This window comes from Dendropsophus ebraccatus, unplaced genomic scaffold (assembly GCF_027789765.1).
Source record: "Dendropsophus ebraccatus isolate aDenEbr1 unplaced genomic scaffold, aDenEbr1.pat pat_scaffold_694_ctg1, whole genome shotgun sequence".
NCBI classification, from domain to species: domain Eukaryota; kingdom Metazoa; phylum Chordata; class Amphibia; order Anura; family Hylidae; genus Dendropsophus; species Dendropsophus ebraccatus.
The window spans coordinates 38,274-53,216 of record NW_027210293.1 but is presented as its reverse complement, the minus strand read 5'-3'; the positions used below and the strand labels follow the sequence as shown (position 1 = coordinate 53,216).

Here is a 14,943-nt window from a genome sequence, read left to right as displayed (position 1 = left end):
AAAAAAACACAAACAAACTACAACTGAGGAAATCCAAGAAGGCAAAAGTTGTGGTAAAACCAGGAATGGAATTTAATTCCCTGCATGGATCAGCAGAAGAATCTATCATTGACCAAATAAAATCAGGGGAGAGCGCGAACGCAGTCCCCCACTACCAGAAATTATGCAGCCGAGTTTCCCGCATTTGGGGAAATCGCAGAGGTCAACCCACCCGAAAGTGCAATGGGCAGGCCTCACCCTGGGAAAGCTACCTTAGTGTTCGCAGACTTTCCTCTGCCAGGTAAGTATGAGTTGGTTAGGTTGCCAGAAAGGTCACCACTCTGGCATACCTCTTCCACCTTGAGGAGGAATTCCTGATGGAGCATGCCAAACTCCCAGAGTGCACGGCATTTGCATGCACCCACGGCACTGGGATTCCTCCCAGGACACCCTCCCCCGCCCATTAAAAAAAAAAAAAAAAACACAAACAAACTACAACTGAGGAAATCCAAGAAGGCAAAAGTTGTGGTAAAACCAGGAATGGAATTTAATTCCCTGCATGGATCAGCAGAAGAATCTATCATTGACCAAATAAAATCAGGGGAGAGCGCGAACGCAGTCCCCCACTACCAGAAATTATGCAGCCGAGTTTCCCGCATTTGGGGAAATCGCAGAGGTCAACCCACCCGAAAGTGCAATGGGCAGGCCTCACCCTGGGAAAGCTACCTTAGTGTTCGCAGACTTTCCTCTGCCAGGTAAGTATGAGTTGGTTAGGTTGCCAGAAAGGTCACCACTCTGGCATACCTCTTCCACCTTGAGGAGGAATTCCTGATGGAGCATGCCAAACTCCCAGAGTGCACGGCATTTGCATGCACCCACGGCACTGGGATTCCTCCCAGGACACCCTCCCCCGCCCATTAAAAAAAAAAAAAAAAACACAAACAAACTACAACTGAGGAAATCCAAGAAGGCAAAAGTTGTGGTAAAACCAGGAATGGAATTTAATTCCCTGCATGGATCAGCAGAAGAATCTATCATTGACCAAATAAAATCAGGGGAGAGCGCGAACGCAGTCCCCCACTACCAGAAATTATGCAGCCGAGTTTCCCGCATTTGGGGAAATCGCAGAGGTCAACCCACCCGAAAGTGCAATGGGCAGGCCTCACCCTGGGAAAGCTACCTTAGTGTTCGCAGACTTTCCTCTGCCAGGTAAGTATGAGTTGGTTAGGTTGCCAGAAAGGTCACCACTCTGGCATACCTCTTCCACCTTGAGGAGGAATTCCTGATGGAGCATGCCAAACTCCCAGAGTGCACGGCATTTGCATGCACCCACGGCACTGGGATTCCTCCCAGGACACCCTCCCCCGCCCATTAAAAAAAAAAAAAAAAAACACAAACAAACTACAACTGAGGAAATCCAAGAAGGCAAAAGTTGTGGTAAAACCAGGAATGGAATTTAATTCCCTGCATGGATCAGCAGAAGAATCTATCATTGACCAAATAAAATCAGGGGAGAGCGCGAACGCAGTCCCCCACTACCAGAAATTATGCAGCCGAGTTTCCCGCATTTGGGGAAATCGCAGAGGTCAACCCACCCGAAAGTGCAATGGGCAGGCCTCACCCTGGGAAAGCTACCTTAGTGTTCGCAGACTTTCCTCTGCCAGGTAAGTATGAGTTGGTTAGGTTGCCAGAAAGGTCACCACTCTGGCATACCTCTTCCACCTTGAGGAGGAATTCCTGATGGAGCATGCCAAACTCCCAGAGTGCACGGCATTTGCATGCACCCACGGCACTGGGATTCCTCCCAGGACACCCTCCCCCGCCCATTAAAAAAAAAAAAAAAAAACACAAACAAACTACAACTGAGGAAATCCAAGAAGGCAAAAGTTGTGGTAAAACCAGGAATGGAATTTAATTCCCTGCATGGATCAGCAGAAGAATCTATCATTGACCAAATAAAATCAGGGGAGAGCGCGAACGCAGTCCCCCACTACCAGAAATTATGCAGCCGAGTTTCCCGCATTTGGGGAAATCGCAGAGGTCAACCCACCCGAAAGTGCAATGGGCAGGCCTCACCCTGGGAAAGCTACCTTAGTGTTCGCAGACTTTCCTCTGCCAGGTAAGTATGAGTTGGTTAGGTTGCCAGAAAGGTCACCACTCTGGCATACCTCTTCCACCTTGAGGAGGAATTCCTGATGGAGCATGCCAAACTCCCAGAGTGCACGGCATTTGCATGCACCCACGGCACTGGGATTCCTCCCAGGACACCCTCCCCCGCCCATTAAAAAAAAAAAAAAAAACACAAACAAACTACAACTGAGGAAATCCAAGAAGGCAAAAGTTGTGGTAAAACCAGGAATGGAATTTAATTCCCTGCATGGATCAGCAGAAGAATCTATCATTGACCAAATAAAATCAGGGGAGAGCGCGAACGCAGTCCCCCACTACCAGAAATTATGCAGCCGAGTTTCCCGCATTTGGGGAAATCGCAGAGGTCAACCCACCCGAAAGTGCAATGGGCAGGCCTCACCCTGGGAAAGCTACCTTAGTGTTCGCAGACTTTCCTCTGCCAGGTAAGTATGAGTTGGTTAGGTTGCCAGAAAGGTCACCACTCTGGCATACCTCTTCCACCTTGAGGAGGAATTCCTGATGGAGCATGCCAAACTCCCAGAGTGCACGGCATTTGCATGCACCCACGGCACTGGGATTCCTCCCAGGACACCCTCCCCCGCCCATTAAAAAAAAAAAAAAAAACACAAACAAACTACAACTGAGGAAATCCAAGAAGGCAAAAGTTGTGGTAAAACCAGGAATGGAATTTAATTCCCTGCATGGATCAGCAGAAGAATCTATCATTGACCAAATAAAATCAGGGGAGAGCGCGAACGCAGTCCCCCACTACCAGAAATTATGCAGCCGAGTTTCCCGCATTTGGGGAAATCGCAGAGGTCAACCCACCCGAAAGTGCAATGGGCAGGCCTCACCCTGGGAAAGCTACCTTAGTGTTCGCAGACTTTCCTCTGCCAGGTAAGTATGAGTTGGTTAGGTTGCCAGAAAGGTCACCACTCTGGCATACCTCTTCCACCTTGAGGAGGAATTCCTGATGGAGCATGCCAAACTCCCAGAGTGCACGGCATTTGCATGCACCCACGGCACTGGGATTCCTCCCAGGACACCCTCCCCCGCCCATTAAAAAAAAAAAAAAAAACACAAACAAACTACAACTGAGGAAATCCAAGAAGGCAAAAGTTGTGGTAAAACCAGGAATGGAATTTAATTCCCTGCATGGATCAGCAGAAGAATCTATCATTGACCAAATAAAATCAGGGGAGAGCGCGAACGCAGTCCCCCACTACCAGAAATTATGCAGCCGAGTTTCCCGCATTTGGGGAAATCGCAGAGGTCAACCCACCCGAAAGTGCAATGGGCAGGCCTCACCCTGGGAAAGCTACCTTAGTGTTCGCAGACTTTCCTCTGCCAGGTAAGTATGAGTTGGTTAGGTTGCCAGAAAGGTCACCACTCTGGCATACCTCTTCCACCTTGAGGAGGAATTCCTGATGGAGCATGCCAAACTCCCAGAGTGCACGGCATTTGCATGCACCCACGGCACTGGGATTCCTCCCAGGACACCCTCCCCCGCCCATTAAAAAAAAAAAAAAAAACACAAACAAACTACAACTGAGGAAATCCAAGAAGGCAAAAGTTGTGGTAAAACCAGGAATGGAATTTAATTCCCTGCATGGATCAGCAGAAGAATCTATCATTGACCAAATAAAATCAGGGGAGAGCGCGAACGCAGTCCCCCACTACCAGAAATTATGCAGCCGAGTTTCCCGCATTTGGGGAAATCGCAGAGGTCAACCCACCCGAAAGTGCAATGGGCAGGCCTCACCCTGGGAAAGCTACCTTAGTGTTCGCAGACTTTCCTCTGCCAGGTAAGTATGAGTTGGTTAGGTTGCCAGAAAGGTCACCACTCTGGCATACCTCTTCCACCTTGAGGAGGAATTCCTGATGGAGCATGCCAAACTCCCAGAGTGCACGGCATTTGCATGCACCCACGGCACTGGGATTCCTCCCAGGACACCCTCCCCCGCCCATTAAAAAAAAAAAAAAAAACACAAACAAACTACAACTGAGGAAATCCAAGAAGGCAAAAGTTGTGGTAAAACCAGGAATGGAATTTAATTCCCTGCATGGATCAGCAGAAGAATCTATCATTGACCAAATAAAATCAGGGGAGAGCGCGAACGCAGTCCCCCACTACCAGAAATTATGCAGCCGAGTTTCCCGCATTTGGGGAAATCGCAGAGGTCAACCCACCCGAAAGTGCAATGGGCAGGCCTCACCCTGGGAAAGCTACCTTAGTGTTCGCAGACTTTCCTCTGCCAGGTAAGTATGAGTTGGTTAGGTTGCCAGAAAGGTCACCACTCTGGCATACCTCTTCCACCTTGAGGAGGAATTCCTGATGGAGCATGCCAAACTCCCAGAGTGCACGGCATTTGCATGCACCCACGGCACTGGGATTCCTCCCAGGACACCCTCCCCCGCCCATTAAAAAAAAAAAAAAAACACAAACAAACTACAACTGAGGAAATCCAAGAAGGCAAAAGTTGTGGTAAAACCAGGAATGGAATTTAATTCCCTGCATGGATCAGCAGAAGAATCTATCATTGACCAAATAAAATCAGGGGAGAGCGCGAACGCAGTCCCCCACTACCAGAAATTATGCAGCCGAGTTTCCCGCATTTGGGGAAATCGCAGAGGTCAACCCACCCGAAAGTGCAATGGGCAGGCCTCACCCTGGGAAAGCTACCTTAGTGTTCGCAGACTTTCCTCTGCCAGGTAAGTATGAGTTGGTTAGGTTGCCAGAAAGGTCACCACTCTGGCATACCTCTTCCACCTTGAGGAGGAATTCCTGATGGAGCATGCCAAACTCCCAGAGTGCACGGCATTTGCATGCACCCACGGCACTGGGATTCCTCCCAGGACACCCTCCCCCGCCCATTAAAAAAAAAAAAAAAAACACAAACAAACTACAACTGAGGAAATCCAAGAAGGCAAAAGTTGTGGTAAAACCAGGAATGGAATTTAATTCCCTGCATGGATCAGCAGAAGAATCTATCATTGACCAAATAAAATCAGGGGAGAGCGCGAACGCAGTCCCCCACTACCAGAAATTATGCAGCCGAGTTTCCCGCATTTGGGGAAATCGCAGAGGTCAACCCACCCGAAAGTGCAATGGGCAGGCCTCACCCTGGGAAAGCTACCTTAGTGTTCGCAGACTTTCCTCTGCCAGGTAAGTATGAGTTGGTTAGGTTGCCAGAAAGGTCACCACTCTGGCATACCTCTTCCACCTTGAGGAGGAATTCCTGATGGAGCATGCCAAACTCCCAGAGTGCACGGCATTTGCATGCACCCACGGCACTGGGATTCCTCCCAGGACACCCTCCCCCGCCCATTAAAAAAAAAAAAAAAAAACACAAACAAACTACAACTGAGGAAATCCAAGAAGGCAAAAGTTGTGGTAAAACCAGGAATGGAATTTAATTCCCTGCATGGATCAGCAGAAGAATCTATCATTGACCAAATAAAATCAGGGGAGAGCGCGAACGCAGTCCCCCACTACCAGAAATTATGCAGCCGAGTTTCCCGCATTTGGGGAAATCGCAGAGGTCAACCCACCCGAAAGTGCAATGGGCAGGCCTCACCCTGGGAAAGCTACCTTAGTGTTCGCAGACTTTCCTCTGCCAGGTAAGTATGAGTTGGTTAGGTTGCCAGAAAGGTCACCACTCTGGCATACCTCTTCCACCTTGAGGAGGAATTCCTGATGGAGCATGCCAAACTCCCAGAGTGCACGGCATTTGCATGCACCCACGGCACTGGGATTCCTCCCAGGACACCCTCCCCCGCCCATTAAAAAAAAAAAAAAAACACAAACAAACTACAACTGAGGAAATCCAAGAAGGCAAAAGTTGTGGTAAAACCAGGAATGGAATTTAATTCCCTGCATGGATCAGCAGAAGAATCTATCATTGACCAAATAAAATCAGGGGAGAGCGCGAACGCAGTCCCCCACTACCAGAAATTATGCAGCCGAGTTTCCCGCATTTGGGGAAATCGCAGAGGTCAACCCACCCGAAAGTGCAATGGGCAGGCCTCACCCTGGGAAAGCTACCTTAGTGTTCGCAGACTTTCCTCTGCCAGGTAAGTATGAGTTGGTTAGGTTGCCAGAAAGGTCACCACTCTGGCATACCTCTTCCACCTTGAGGAGGAATTCCTGATGGAGCATGCCAAACTCCCAGAGTGCACGGCATTTGCATGCACCCACGGCACTGGGATTCCTCCCAGGACACCCTCCCCCGCCCATTAAAAAAAAAAAAAAAAACACAAACAAACTACAACTGAGGAAATCCAAGAAGGCAAAAGTTGTGGTAAAACCAGGAATGGAATTTAATTCCCTGCATGGATCAGCAGAAGAATCTATCATTGACCAAATAAAATCAGGGGAGAGCGCGAACGCAGTCCCCCACTACCAGAAATTATGCAGCCGAGTTTCCCGCATTTGGGGAAATCGCAGAGGTCAACCCACCCGAAAGTGCAATGGGCAGGCCTCACCCTGGGAAAGCTACCTTAGTGTTCGCAGACTTTCCTCTGCCAGGTAAGTATGAGTTGGTTAGGTTGCCAGAAAGGTCACCACTCTGGCATACCTCTTCCACCTTGAGGAGGAATTCCTGATGGAGCATGCCAAACTCCCAGAGTGCACGGCATTTGCATGCACCCACGGCACTGGGATTCCTCCCAGGACACCCTCCCCCGCCCATTAAAAAAAAAAAAAAAAAAAAAAAACAAACAACAACAGAGGAAAACCAAAAAGGCAAAAGTTGTGGTAAAACCAGGAATGGAATTTAATTACCGGCATGGATCAGCAGAAGAATATATAATTGACCAAATAAAATCAGGGGAGAGCGCGAACGCAGTCCCCCACTACCAGAAATTATGCAGCCGAGTTTCCCGCATTTGGGGAAATCGCAGAGGTCAACCCACCCGAAAGTGCAATGGGCAGGCCTCACCCTGGGAAAGCTACCTTAGTGTTCGCAGACTTTCCTCTGCCAGGTAAGTATGAGTTGGTTAGGTTGCCAGAAAGGTCACCACTCTGGCATACCTCTTCCACCTTGAGGAGGAATTCCTGATGGAGCATGCCAAACTCCCAGAGTGCACGGCATTTGCATGCACCCACGGCACTGGGATTCCTCCCAGGACACCCTCCCCCGCCCATTAAAAAAAAAAAAAAAACACAACAAACAAACTACAACTGAGGAAATCCAAGAAGGCAAAAGTTGTGGTAAAACCAGGAATGGAATTTAATTCCCTGCATGGATCAGCAGAAGAATCTATCATTGACCAAATAAAATCAGGGGAGAGCGCGAACGCAGTCCCCCACTACCAGAAATTATGCAGCCGAGTTTCCCGCATTTGGGGAAATCGCAGAGGTCAACCCACCCGAAAGTGCAATGGGCAGGCCTCACCCTGGGAAAGCTACCTTAGTGTTCGCAGACTTTCCTCTGCCAGGTAAGTATGAGTTGGTTAGGTTGCCAGAAAGGTCACCACTCTGGCATACCTCTTCCACCTTGAGGAGGAATTCCTGATGGAGCATGCCAAACTCCCAGAGTGCACGGCATTTGCATGCACCCACGGCACTGGGATTCCTCCCAGGACACCCTCCCCCGCCCATTAAAAAAAAAAAAAAAAACACAAACAAACTACAACTGAGGAAATCCAAGAAGGCAAAAGTTGTGGTAAAACCAGGAATGGAATTTAATTCCCTGCATGGATCAGCAGAAGAATCTATCATTGACCAAATAAAATCAGGGGAGAGCGCGAACGCAGTCCCCCACTACCAGAAATTATGCAGCCGAGTTTCCCGCATTTGGGGAAATCGCAGAGGTCAACCCACCCGAAAGTGCAATGGGCAGGCCTCACCCTGGGAAAGCTACCTTAGTGTTCGCAGACTTTCCTCTGCCAGGTAAGTATGAGTTGGTTAGGTTGCCAGAAAGGTCACCACTCTGGCATACCTCTTCCACCTTGAGGAGGAATTCCTGATGGAGCATGCCAAACTCCCAGAGTGCACGGCATTTGCATGCACCCACGGCACTGGGATTCCTCCCAGGACACCCTCCCCCGCCCATTAAAAAAAAAAAAAAAAACACAAACAAACTACAACTGAGGAAATCCAAGAAGGCAAAAGTTGTGGTAAAACCAGGAATGGAATTTAATTCCCTGCATGGATCAGCAGAAGAATCTATCATTGACCAAATAAAATCAGGGGAGAGCGCGAACGCAGTCCCCCACTACCAGAAATTATGCAGCCGAGTTTCCCGCATTTGGGGAAATCGCAGAGGTCAACCCACCCGAAAGTGCAATGGGCAGGCCTCACCCTGGGAAAGCTACCTTAGTGTTCGCAGACTTTCCTCTGCCAGGTAAGTATGAGTTGGTTAGGTTGCCAGAAAGGTCACCACTCTGGCATACCTCTTCCACCTTGAGGAGGAATTCCTGATGGAGCATGCCAAACTCCCAGAGTGCACGGCATTTGCATGCACCCACGGCACTGGGATTCCTCCCAGGACACCCTCCCCCGCCCATTAAAAAAAAAAAAAAAAACACAAACAAACTACAACTGAGGAAATCCAAGAAGGCAAAAGTTGTGGTAAAACCAGGAATGGAATTTAATTCCCTGCATGGATCAGCAGAAGAATCTATCATTGACCAAATAAAATCAGGGGAGAGCGCGAACGCAGTCCCCCACTACCAGAAATTATGCAGCCGAGTTTCCCGCATTTGGGGAAATCGCAGAGGTCAACCCACCCGAAAGTGCAATGGGCAGGCCTCACCCTGGGAAAGCTACCTTAGTGTTCGCAGACTTTCCTCTGCCAGGTAAGTATGAGTTGGTTAGGTTGCCAGAAAGGTCACCACTCTGGCATACCTCTTCCACCTTGAGGAGGAATTCCTGATGGAGCATGCCAAACTCCCAGAGTGCACGGCATTTGCATGCACCCACGGCACTGGGATTCCTCCCAGGACACCCTCCCCCGCCCATTAAAAAAAAAAAAAAAACACACAAACAAACTACAACTGAGGAAATCCAAGAAGGCAAAAGTTGTGGTAAAACCAGGAATGGAATTTAATTCCCTGCATGGATCAGCAGAAGAATCTATCATTGACCAAATAAAATCAGGGGAGAGCGCGAACGCAGTCCCCCACTACCAGAAATTATGCAGCCGAGTTTCCCGCATTTGGGGAAATCGCAGAGGTCAACCCACCCGAAAGTGCAATGGGCAGGCCTCACCCTGGGAAAGCTACCTTAGTGTTCGCAGACTTTCCTCTGCCAGGTAAGTATGAGTTGGTTAGGTTGCCAGAAAGGTCACCACTCTGGCATACCTCTTCCACCTTGAGGAGGAATTCCTGATGGAGCATGCCAAACTCCCAGAGTGCACGGCATTTGCATGCACCCACGGCACTGGGATTCCTCCCAGGACACCCTCCCCCGCCCATTAAAAAAAAAAAAAAAAACACAAACAAACTACAACTGAGGAAATCCAAGAAGGCAAAAGTTGTGGTAAAACCAGGAATGGAATTTAATTCCCTGCATGGATCAGCAGAAGAATCTATCATTGACCAAATAAAATCAGGGGAGAGCGCGAACGCAGTCCCCCACTACCAGAAATTATGCAGCCGAGTTTCCCGCATTTGGGGAAATCGCAGAGGTCAACCCACCCGAAAGTGCAATGGGCAGGCCTCACCCTGGGAAAGCTACCTTAGTGTTCGCAGACTTTCCTCTGCCAGGTAAGTATGAGTTGGTTAGGTTGCCAGAAAGGTCACCACTCTGGCATACCTCTTCCACCTTGAGGAGGAATTCCTGATGGAGCATGCCAAACTCCCAGAGTGCACGGCATTTGCATGCACCCACGGCACTGGGATTCCTCCCAGGACACCCTCCCCCGCCCATTAAAAAAAAAAAAAAAACACAACAAACAAACTACAACTGAGGAAATCCAAGAAGGCAAAAGTTGTGGTAAAACCAGGAATGGAATTTAATTCCCTGCATGGATCAGCAGAAGAATCTATCATTGACCAAATAAAATCAGGGGAGAGCGCGAACGCAGTCCCCCACTACCAGAAATTATGCAGCCGAGTTTCCCGCATTTGGGGAAATCGCAGAGGTCAACCCACCCGAAAGTGCAATGGGCAGGCCTCACCCTGGGAAAGCTACCTTAGTGTTCGCAGACTTTCCTCTGCCAGGTAAGTATGAGTTGGTTAGGTTGCCAGAAAGGTCACCACTCTGGCATACCTCTTCCACCTTGAGGAGGAATTCCTGATGGAGCATGCCAAACTCCCAGAGTGCACGGCATTTGCATGCACCCACGGCACTGGGATTCCTCCCAGGACACCCTCCCCCGCCCATTAAAAAAAAAAAAAAAAACACAAACAAACTACAACTGAGGAAATCCAAGAAGGCAAAAGTTGTGGTAAAACCAGGAATGGAATTTAATTCCCTGCATGGATCAGCAGAAGAATCTATCATTGACCAAATAAAATCAGGGGAGAGCGCGAACGCAGTCCCCCACTACCAGAAATTATGCAGCCGAGTTTCCCGCATTTGGGGAAATCGCAGAGGTCAACCCACCCGAAAGTGCAATGGGCAGGCCTCACCCTGGGAAAGCTACCTTAGTGTTCGCAGACTTTCCTCTGCCAGGTAAGTATGAGTTGGTTAGGTTGCCAGAAAGGTCACCACTCTGGCATACCTCTTCCACCTTGAGGAGGAATTCCTGATGGAGCATGCCAAACTCCCAGAGTGCACGGCATTTGCATGCACCCACGGCACTGGGATTCCTCCCAGGACACCCTCCCCCGCCCATTAAAAAAAAAAAAAAAAACACAAACAAACTACAACTGAGGAAATCCAAGAAGGCAAAAGTTGTGGTAAAACCAGGAATGGAATTTAATTCCCTGCATGGATCAGCAGAAGAATCTATCATTGACCAAATAAAATCAGGGGAGAGCGCGAACGCAGTCCCCCACTACCAGAAATTATGCAGCCGAGTTTCCCGCATTTGGGGAAATCGCAGAGGTCAACCCACCCGAAAGTGCAATGGGCAGGCCTCACCCTGGGAAAGCTACCTTAGTGTTCGCAGACTTTCCTCTGCCAGGTAAGTATGAGTTGGTTAGGTTGCCAGAAAGGTCACCACTCTGGCATACCTCTTCCACCTTGAGGAGGAATTCCTGATGGAGCATGCCAAACTCCCAGAGTGCACGGCATTTGCATGCACCCACGGCACTGGGATTCCTCCCAGGACACCCTCCCCCGCCCATTAAAAAAAAAAAAAAAAACACAAACAAACTACAACTGAGGAAATCCAAGAAGGCAAAAGTTGTGGTAAAACCAGGAATGGAATTTAATTCCCTGCATGGATCAGCAGAAGAATCTATCATTGACCAAATAAAATCAGGGGAGAGCGCGAACGCAGTCCCCCACTACCAGAAATTATGCAGCCGAGTTTCCCGCATTTGGGGAAATCGCAGAGGTCAACCCACCCGAAAGTGCAATGGGCAGGCCTCACCCTGGGAAAGCTACCTTAGTGTTCGCAGACTTTCCTCTGCCAGGTAAGTATGAGTTGGTTAGGTTGCCAGAAAGGTCACCACTCTGGCATACCTCTTCCACCTTGAGGAGGAATTCCTGATGGAGCATGCCAAACTCCCAGAGTGCACGGCATTTGCATGCACCCACGGCACTGGGATTCCTCCCAGGACACCCTCCCCCGCCCATTAAAAAAAAAAAAAAAAAACACAAACAAACTACAACTGAGGAAATCCAAGAAGGCAAAAGTTGTGGTAAAACCAGGAATGGAATTTAATTCCCTGCATGGATCAGCAGAAGAATCTATCATTGACCAAATAAAATCAGGGGAGAGCGCGAACGCAGTCCCCCACTACCAGAAATTATGCAGCCGAGTTTCCCGCATTTGGGGAAATCGCAGAGGTCAACCCACCCGAAAGTGCAATGGGCAGGCCTCACCCTGGGAAAGCTACCTTAGTGTTCGCAGACTTTCCTCTGCCAGGTAAGTATGAGTTGGTTAGGTTGCCAGAAAGGTCACCACTCTGGCATACCTCTTCCACCTTGAGGAGGAATTCCTGATGGAGCATGCCAAACTCCCAGAGTGCACGGCATTTGCATGCACCCACGGCACTGGGATTCCTCCCAGGACACCCTCCCCCGCCCATTAAAAAAAAAAAAAAAACACAACAAACAAACTACAACTGAGGAAATCCAAGAAGGCAAAAGTTGTGGTAAAACCAGGAATGGAATTTAATTCCCTGCATGGATCAGCAGAAGAATCTATCATTGACCAAATAAAATCAGGGGAGAGCGCGAACGCAGTCCCCCACTACCAGAAATTATGCAGCCGAGTTTCCCGCATTTGGGGAAATCGCAGAGGTCAACCCACCCGAAAGTGCAATGGGCAGGCCTCACCCTGGGAAAGCTACCTTAGTGTTCGCAGACTTTCCTCTGCCAGGTAAGTATGAGTTGGTTAGGTTGCCAGAAAGGTCACCACTCTGGCATACCTCTTCCACCTTGAGGAGGAATTCCTGATGGAGCATGCCAAACTCCCAGAGTGCACGGCATTTGCATGCACCCACGGCACTGGGATTCCTCCCAGGACACCCTCCCCCGCCCATTAAAAAAAAAAAAAAAAAACACAAACAAACTACAACTGAGGAAATCCAAGAAGGCAAAAGTTGTGGTAAAACCAGGAATGGAATTTAATTCCCTGCATGGATCAGCAGAAGAATCTATCATTGACCAAATAAAATCAGGGGAGAGCGCGAACGCAGTCCCCCACTACCAGAAATTATGCAGCCGAGTTTCCCGCATTTGGGGAAATCGCAGAGGTCAACCCACCCGAAAGTGCAATGGGCAGGCCTCACCCTGGGAAAGCTACCTTAGTGTTCGCAGACTTTCCTCTGCCAGGTAAGTATGAGTTGGTTAGGTTGCCAGAAAGGTCACCACTCTGGCATACCTCTTCCACCTTGAGGAGGAATTCCTGATGGAGCATGCCAAACTCCCAGAGTGCACGGCATTTGCATGCACCCACGGCACTGGGATTCCTCCCAGGACACCCTCCCCCGCCCATTAAAAAAAAAAAAAAAAACACAACAAACAAACTACAACTGAGGAAATCCAAGAAGGCAAAAGTTGTGGTAAAACCAGGAATGGAATTTAATTCCCTGCATGGATCAGCAGAAGAATCTATCATTGACCAAATAAAATCAGGGGAGAGCGCGAACGCAGTCCCCCACTACCAGAAATTATGCAGCCGAGTTTCCCGCATTTGGGGAAATCGCAGAGGTCAACCCACCCGAAAGTGCAATGGGCAGGCCTCACCCTGGGAAAGCTACCTTAGTGTTCGCAGACTTTCCTCTGCCAGGTAAGTATGAGTTGGTTAGGTTGCCAGAAAGGTCACCACTCTGGCATACCTCTTCCACCTTGAGGAGGAATTCCTGATGGAGCATGCCAAACTCCCAGAGTGCACGGCATTTGCATGCACCCACGGCACTGGGATTCCTCCCAGGACACCCTCCCCCGCCCATTAAAAAAAAAAAAAACACAACAAACAAACTACAACTGAGGAAATCCAAGAAGGCAAAAGTTGTGGTAAAACCAGGAATGGAATTTAATTCCCTGCATGGATCAGCAGAAGAATCTATCATTGACCAAATAAAATCAGGGGAGAGCGCGAACGCAGTCCCCCACTACCAGAAATTATGCAGCCGAGTTTCCCGCATTTGGGGAAATCGCAGAGGTCAACCCACCCGAAAGTGCAATGGGCAGGCCTCACCCTGGGAAAGCTACCTTAGTGTTCGCAGACTTTCCTCTGCCAGGTAAGTATGAGTTGGTTAGGTTGCCAGAAAGGTCACCACTCTGGCATACCTCTTCCACCTTGAGGAGGAATTCCTGATGGAGCATGCCAAACTCCCAGAGTGCACGGCATTTGCATGCACCCACGGCACTGGGATTCCTCCCAGGACACCCTCCCCCGCCCATTAAAAAAAAAAAAAAAAAACACAACAAACAAACTACAACTGAGGAAATCCAAGAAGGCAAAAGTTGTGGTAAAACCAGGAATGGAATTTAATTCCCTGCATGGATCAGCAGAAGAATCTATCATTGACCAAATAAAATCAGGGGAGAGCGCGAACGCAGTCCCCCACTACCAGAAATTATGCAGCCGAGTTTCCCGCATTTGGGGAAATCGCAGAGGTCAACCCACCCGAAAGTGCAATGGGCAGGCCTCACCCTGGGAAAGCTACCTTAGTGTTCGCAGACTTTCCTCTGCCAGGTAAGTATGAGTTGGTTAGGTTGCCAGAAAGGTCACCACTCTGGCATACCTCTTCCACCTTGAGGAGGAATTCCTGATGGAGCATGCCAAACTCCCAGAGTGCACGGCATTTGCATGCACCCACGGCACTGGGATTCCTCCCAGGACACCCTCCCCCGCCCATTAAAAAAAAAAAAAAAAAACACAAACAAACTACAACTGAGGAAATCCAAGAAGGCAAAAGTTGTGGTAAAACCAGGAATGGAATTTAATTCCCTGCATGGATCAGCAGAAGAATCTATCATTGACCAAATAAAATCAGGGGAGAGCGCGAACGCAGTCCCCCACTACCAGAAATTATGCAGCCGAGTTTCCCGCATTTGGGGAAATCGCAGAGGTCAACCCACCCGAAAGTGCAATGGGCAGGCCTCACCCTGGGAAAGCTACCTTAGTGTTCGCAGACTTTCCTCTGCCAGGTAAGTATGAGTTGGTTAGGTTGCCAGAAAGGTCACCACTCTGGCATACCTCTTCCACCTTGAGGAGGAATTCCTGATGGAGCATGCCAAACTCCCAGAGTGCACGGCATTTGCAT

At 49.0% G+C, this 14,943-nt stretch overlaps 33 non-coding genes across 33 annotated transcripts; all 33 read right to left on the bottom strand.

Moving 5' to 3' along the window:
* Window positions 1-123: 123 nt before the first annotated feature.
* Window positions 124-288, bottom strand: LOC138778803 (U1 spliceosomal RNA). The gene has a single exon (XR_011360898.1). It is a non-coding gene; the product is annotated as a U1 spliceosomal RNA (small nuclear RNA).
* A 289-nt stretch (window positions 289-577) lies between these two features.
* On the bottom strand, window positions 578-742 carry LOC138778802 (U1 spliceosomal RNA). The gene has a single exon (XR_011360897.1). It is a non-coding gene; the product is annotated as a U1 spliceosomal RNA (small nuclear RNA).
* A 289-nt stretch (window positions 743-1,031) lies between these two features.
* On the bottom strand, window positions 1,032-1,196 carry LOC138778801 (U1 spliceosomal RNA). The gene has a single exon (XR_011360896.1). It is a non-coding gene; the product is annotated as a U1 spliceosomal RNA (small nuclear RNA).
* Window positions 1,197-1,486: 290 nt separating this feature from the next.
* Window positions 1,487-1,651, bottom strand: LOC138779000 (U1 spliceosomal RNA). The gene has a single exon (XR_011361084.1). It is a non-coding gene; the product is annotated as a U1 spliceosomal RNA (small nuclear RNA).
* Window positions 1,652-1,941: 290 nt separating this feature from the next.
* On the bottom strand, window positions 1,942-2,106 carry LOC138778999 (U1 spliceosomal RNA). Its single transcript, XR_011361083.1, has one exon. It is a non-coding gene; the product is annotated as a U1 spliceosomal RNA (small nuclear RNA).
* Window positions 2,107-2,395: 289 nt separating this feature from the next.
* On the bottom strand, window positions 2,396-2,560 carry LOC138778998 (U1 spliceosomal RNA). Its single transcript, XR_011361082.1, has one exon. It is a non-coding gene; the product is annotated as a U1 spliceosomal RNA (small nuclear RNA).
* A 289-nt stretch (window positions 2,561-2,849) lies between these two features.
* LOC138778997 (U1 spliceosomal RNA) lies at window positions 2,850-3,014 on the bottom strand. The gene has a single exon (XR_011361081.1). It is a non-coding gene; the product is annotated as a U1 spliceosomal RNA (small nuclear RNA).
* A 289-nt stretch (window positions 3,015-3,303) lies between these two features.
* On the bottom strand, window positions 3,304-3,468 carry LOC138778996 (U1 spliceosomal RNA). Its single transcript, XR_011361080.1, has one exon. It is a non-coding gene; the product is annotated as a U1 spliceosomal RNA (small nuclear RNA).
* A 289-nt stretch (window positions 3,469-3,757) lies between these two features.
* LOC138778993 (U1 spliceosomal RNA) lies at window positions 3,758-3,922 on the bottom strand. Its single transcript, XR_011361078.1, has one exon. It is a non-coding gene; the product is annotated as a U1 spliceosomal RNA (small nuclear RNA).
* A 289-nt stretch (window positions 3,923-4,211) lies between these two features.
* On the bottom strand, window positions 4,212-4,376 carry LOC138778992 (U1 spliceosomal RNA). The gene has a single exon (XR_011361077.1). It is a non-coding gene; the product is annotated as a U1 spliceosomal RNA (small nuclear RNA).
* Window positions 4,377-4,664: 288 nt separating this feature from the next.
* Window positions 4,665-4,829, bottom strand: LOC138778991 (U1 spliceosomal RNA). The gene has a single exon (XR_011361076.1). It is a non-coding gene; the product is annotated as a U1 spliceosomal RNA (small nuclear RNA).
* Window positions 4,830-5,118: 289 nt separating this feature from the next.
* On the bottom strand, window positions 5,119-5,283 carry LOC138778990 (U1 spliceosomal RNA). Its single transcript, XR_011361075.1, has one exon. It is a non-coding gene; the product is annotated as a U1 spliceosomal RNA (small nuclear RNA).
* Window positions 5,284-5,573: 290 nt separating this feature from the next.
* On the bottom strand, window positions 5,574-5,738 carry LOC138778989 (U1 spliceosomal RNA). Its single transcript, XR_011361074.1, has one exon. It is a non-coding gene; the product is annotated as a U1 spliceosomal RNA (small nuclear RNA).
* A 288-nt stretch (window positions 5,739-6,026) lies between these two features.
* Window positions 6,027-6,191, bottom strand: LOC138778988 (U1 spliceosomal RNA). Its single transcript, XR_011361073.1, has one exon. It is a non-coding gene; the product is annotated as a U1 spliceosomal RNA (small nuclear RNA).
* A 289-nt stretch (window positions 6,192-6,480) lies between these two features.
* LOC138778987 (U1 spliceosomal RNA) lies at window positions 6,481-6,645 on the bottom strand. Its single transcript, XR_011361072.1, has one exon. It is a non-coding gene; the product is annotated as a U1 spliceosomal RNA (small nuclear RNA).
* Window positions 6,646-6,935: 290 nt separating this feature from the next.
* Window positions 6,936-7,100, bottom strand: LOC138778986 (U1 spliceosomal RNA). The gene has a single exon (XR_011361071.1). It is a non-coding gene; the product is annotated as a U1 spliceosomal RNA (small nuclear RNA).
* A 291-nt stretch (window positions 7,101-7,391) lies between these two features.
* Window positions 7,392-7,556, bottom strand: LOC138778985 (U1 spliceosomal RNA). Its single transcript, XR_011361070.1, has one exon. It is a non-coding gene; the product is annotated as a U1 spliceosomal RNA (small nuclear RNA).
* A 289-nt stretch (window positions 7,557-7,845) lies between these two features.
* LOC138778984 (U1 spliceosomal RNA) lies at window positions 7,846-8,010 on the bottom strand. The gene has a single exon (XR_011361069.1). It is a non-coding gene; the product is annotated as a U1 spliceosomal RNA (small nuclear RNA).
* Window positions 8,011-8,299: 289 nt separating this feature from the next.
* LOC138778982 (U1 spliceosomal RNA) lies at window positions 8,300-8,464 on the bottom strand. The gene has a single exon (XR_011361067.1). It is a non-coding gene; the product is annotated as a U1 spliceosomal RNA (small nuclear RNA).
* A 289-nt stretch (window positions 8,465-8,753) lies between these two features.
* On the bottom strand, window positions 8,754-8,918 carry LOC138778981 (U1 spliceosomal RNA). The gene has a single exon (XR_011361066.1). It is a non-coding gene; the product is annotated as a U1 spliceosomal RNA (small nuclear RNA).
* A 290-nt stretch (window positions 8,919-9,208) lies between these two features.
* LOC138778980 (U1 spliceosomal RNA) lies at window positions 9,209-9,373 on the bottom strand. Its single transcript, XR_011361065.1, has one exon. It is a non-coding gene; the product is annotated as a U1 spliceosomal RNA (small nuclear RNA).
* A 289-nt stretch (window positions 9,374-9,662) lies between these two features.
* LOC138778979 (U1 spliceosomal RNA) lies at window positions 9,663-9,827 on the bottom strand. The gene has a single exon (XR_011361064.1). It is a non-coding gene; the product is annotated as a U1 spliceosomal RNA (small nuclear RNA).
* Window positions 9,828-10,118: 291 nt separating this feature from the next.
* LOC138778978 (U1 spliceosomal RNA) lies at window positions 10,119-10,283 on the bottom strand. Its single transcript, XR_011361063.1, has one exon. It is a non-coding gene; the product is annotated as a U1 spliceosomal RNA (small nuclear RNA).
* A 289-nt stretch (window positions 10,284-10,572) lies between these two features.
* On the bottom strand, window positions 10,573-10,737 carry LOC138778977 (U1 spliceosomal RNA). The gene has a single exon (XR_011361062.1). It is a non-coding gene; the product is annotated as a U1 spliceosomal RNA (small nuclear RNA).
* Window positions 10,738-11,026: 289 nt separating this feature from the next.
* On the bottom strand, window positions 11,027-11,191 carry LOC138778976 (U1 spliceosomal RNA). Its single transcript, XR_011361061.1, has one exon. It is a non-coding gene; the product is annotated as a U1 spliceosomal RNA (small nuclear RNA).
* A 289-nt stretch (window positions 11,192-11,480) lies between these two features.
* LOC138778975 (U1 spliceosomal RNA) lies at window positions 11,481-11,645 on the bottom strand. Its single transcript, XR_011361060.1, has one exon. It is a non-coding gene; the product is annotated as a U1 spliceosomal RNA (small nuclear RNA).
* A 290-nt stretch (window positions 11,646-11,935) lies between these two features.
* LOC138778973 (U1 spliceosomal RNA) lies at window positions 11,936-12,100 on the bottom strand. Its single transcript, XR_011361059.1, has one exon. It is a non-coding gene; the product is annotated as a U1 spliceosomal RNA (small nuclear RNA).
* Window positions 12,101-12,391: 291 nt separating this feature from the next.
* Window positions 12,392-12,556, bottom strand: LOC138778972 (U1 spliceosomal RNA). The gene has a single exon (XR_011361058.1). It is a non-coding gene; the product is annotated as a U1 spliceosomal RNA (small nuclear RNA).
* A 290-nt stretch (window positions 12,557-12,846) lies between these two features.
* Window positions 12,847-13,011, bottom strand: LOC138778970 (U1 spliceosomal RNA). The gene has a single exon (XR_011361056.1). It is a non-coding gene; the product is annotated as a U1 spliceosomal RNA (small nuclear RNA).
* A 292-nt stretch (window positions 13,012-13,303) lies between these two features.
* LOC138778969 (U1 spliceosomal RNA) lies at window positions 13,304-13,468 on the bottom strand. Its single transcript, XR_011361055.1, has one exon. It is a non-coding gene; the product is annotated as a U1 spliceosomal RNA (small nuclear RNA).
* Window positions 13,469-13,757: 289 nt separating this feature from the next.
* Window positions 13,758-13,922, bottom strand: LOC138778968 (U1 spliceosomal RNA). The gene has a single exon (XR_011361054.1). It is a non-coding gene; the product is annotated as a U1 spliceosomal RNA (small nuclear RNA).
* Window positions 13,923-14,215: 293 nt separating this feature from the next.
* Window positions 14,216-14,380, bottom strand: LOC138778967 (U1 spliceosomal RNA). Its single transcript, XR_011361053.1, has one exon. It is a non-coding gene; the product is annotated as a U1 spliceosomal RNA (small nuclear RNA).
* Window positions 14,381-14,670: 290 nt separating this feature from the next.
* Window positions 14,671-14,835, bottom strand: LOC138778966 (U1 spliceosomal RNA). The gene has a single exon (XR_011361052.1). It is a non-coding gene; the product is annotated as a U1 spliceosomal RNA (small nuclear RNA).
* Between the last annotated feature and the right edge of the window lie 108 nt (window positions 14,836-14,943).